This window comes from Oncorhynchus clarkii, chromosome 27 (assembly GCF_045791955.1).
Source record: "Oncorhynchus clarkii lewisi isolate Uvic-CL-2024 chromosome 27, UVic_Ocla_1.0, whole genome shotgun sequence".
Classification (NCBI taxonomy): domain Eukaryota; kingdom Metazoa; phylum Chordata; class Actinopteri; order Salmoniformes; family Salmonidae; genus Oncorhynchus; species Oncorhynchus clarkii.
In genome coordinates, this window is record NC_092173.1 from 34,566,713 (window position 1) to 34,569,353 (window position 2,641).

A 2,641-nucleotide genomic window follows, 5' to 3' on the forward strand; every position below is an offset into this window, starting at 1 on the left:
GAGCCTCTCCAGGGTCATTACTGAGCTGAAAGAGAGAGATACACACACACAAACGCCAGAAGAGCCTGAACTCCAAGCAATCACTATGGGGTTTAACTAACACTGACCCTCCAATCACACTGACAAATACCACTAGAATAGTATACTGGCCAGGTCAGTCTGATATCTAATGATCCAGGGCCTGTCTTCACAACGCATACAAACGCTCATACAAACGCTCCTAGAAATGCTCCTACAAACGCTCATCTGAAATATAGAGTAAACAAGCATTTTTTTATAACGGGATGTAAATAAAATGCAGGAATACATTGACAGACTTTGATGATGCTAAAGTGTAAACATTAAACCAAAAAAACAAAAAAATAATCTATGGTTTTCAAACATAGTTAAGAACCAGCCATGTCTCATTACAAATGTCATTGCCAACACTTGTAGTGAAGCCTGATAACCTGCCTGAGAAACATGGTTACCCTCTGTGCTCCTTAAGTCCAACAGTGTGTGTGTGTGTGCGCGCGTTTGTGTGTGCCTGTATGTCTGTGTGATGTGTGATGTGTGTTTGTGCCGGTGTGTGTGCCTGTATGTCTGTGTGATGTGTGATGTGTGTTTGTGCCGGTGTGTGTTGAGGTAAGGGTGGGCAAGGCAGCAGGAAAAGCAGATTGAAGCTGGATAGGCCTCAGATCCCTCAGATAACTAGCAGGACTGAATCCATTAGCCTGGTGTTACATCCATTAGACTAACGAGGGGCACGTTAACAATACACAGGAGCAACAGAGGGACATGGAGAGGTGGAAGGAGTGAGAAGAAAGAGGGGATTAATGCTGTTTACAGTATGCTGTATTGTTTGGATTCTAAAACGACTGGTCAGATACAAAGTATTCCCTTTCCTTTCCTGTCTGATCAGTTTTACTCAGATAACTGAGGAGGAGGACAAGAGGGAAGTTTTACTCAGATAACTGAGGAGGAGGACAAGAGGGAAGTTTTACTCAGATAACTGAGGAGGAGGACAAGACGGAGGAAAGAAAGAAGGCAGAGAGGAGTTCAGAGAGGAAATATATATAATTCCTTCTCTTGCAAAGTAAGACCTTTAGGGAAATAAACTGAATCACAAGAGACATGTGAACAATAAGAACTATGTTGCCACGACGACAGCTAAATACAGAGCTGAACTCTGACCCTGGCTACAGAAAGAACAGAGCCAGAGAGTACTTCCATGATTCGTCTCTGTGTGTGCGTGTGTGTGCATGCATGCATATGTGTGTTTGTACCTGTGCTACATCAAACTCCAACTGCGAAAGAGGGCGAAAGAGAAAGGGTGGCAGAGAGAGAGAGAGAGAGAGAGAGAGAGAAAAGAATAGGACATTTGCAACATCTTTATTATTTTGGAACTTTTGTGACTCTTTTTTTTGCAAGAGACTTAACTCCCTCACTAGCTTTAAGCACCAGCTGTTAAAGCAGCTCACAGATCACTGGACCTGTACATAGCTCATCTGTAAATAGCCCATCCAATCTACCTCATCCCCATACTGTATTTATTTATTTGCACCCCAGGATCTCAACTTGCACATTCATCTTCTGCACATCCTACCATTCCAGTGTTTAATTGCTATATTGTAATTAATTTGCCACCATGGCCTATTTATTACCTTACCTCTCTTATCCTACCTCATTTGCACATGCTGTTCATAGATTTTTCTACTGAATAGTTGATTGTATGTTTGTTTACTCCATGTGTAACTCTGTGTTGTTGTTTGTGTCGAACTGCTTTGCTTTATCTTGGCCAGGTCGCAGTTGTAAATGAGAACTTGTTCTCAACTGGAGTACCTGGTTAAATAAAGGTGTTCTCAACTGGCCTACTTGGTTAAATAAAGGTGTTCTCAACTGGCCTACCTGGTTAAATAAAGGTGTTCTCAACTGGCCTACTTGGTTAAATAAAGGTGTTCTCAACTGGCCTACCTGGTTAAATAAAGGTGTTCTCAAGGTGTTCTCAAATCAGGGTATATCCTGCAGGTGTCCTGTCGCAGGGCATTGAGGAAGGTATCAGGGTATATCTTGGTGGTCTCCTGTCGTAGGGCGTTGAGGAAGGTATCAGGGTAGAAGAGTTCAGACTGATCTACACTACTCTCTGCACGCTCCACCCAACTCTACACACACACACACACACAGAGAAAGAAAAGCAACATGAGTCTGTGTGTGTGCTTGTGTGTGTGCTTGTGTGTGTACTGTGTGTGTGTGTGTGTGTGTGTGTGCGTGTCAGTTTGAGTTCTAGACACACTCTCTGTCTAAACAGAGCCAGCTGGTAGCAGAGAGACAGACAGACAGAGAGATACAGGGATGGAGGGAGGAAGTGACGTGAAGGAGACGTCAACAGGAGACATTAAATGAGCTTCTGTCTCCTTGTCCTTTTCTCAGAGACACAGAGCTACAGTGGAGATGCAGAGACAACACTGACCTCAATTATCTCCCGCTGCAGGCACTGTGGGTGTGTGTGTGTGTGCATGTGTGTGCGTGGGAGTGTGCGTTTGTGTGCGTAGGAGTGTGCGTGTGTGCGTGGGAGTGTGCGTGTGTGTGTGTGCGTGCGTGTGTGAGGGAGTGTGCGTGTTTGTGTGTGTGTGTGTGTGTGTGTGTGTGTGTGTGTGTGTCT

At 44.3% G+C, this 2,641-nt stretch overlaps 1 pseudogene; it reads right to left on the reverse strand.

Annotated features, from left to right (window-relative positions):
* Positions 1-1,973: 1,973 nt before the first annotated feature.
* The window catches only part of LOC139385773 (cytoplasmic dynein 2 heavy chain 1-like), a 179,991-nt pseudogene continuing 179,323 nt past the window's right edge, over positions 1,974-2,641 (reverse strand).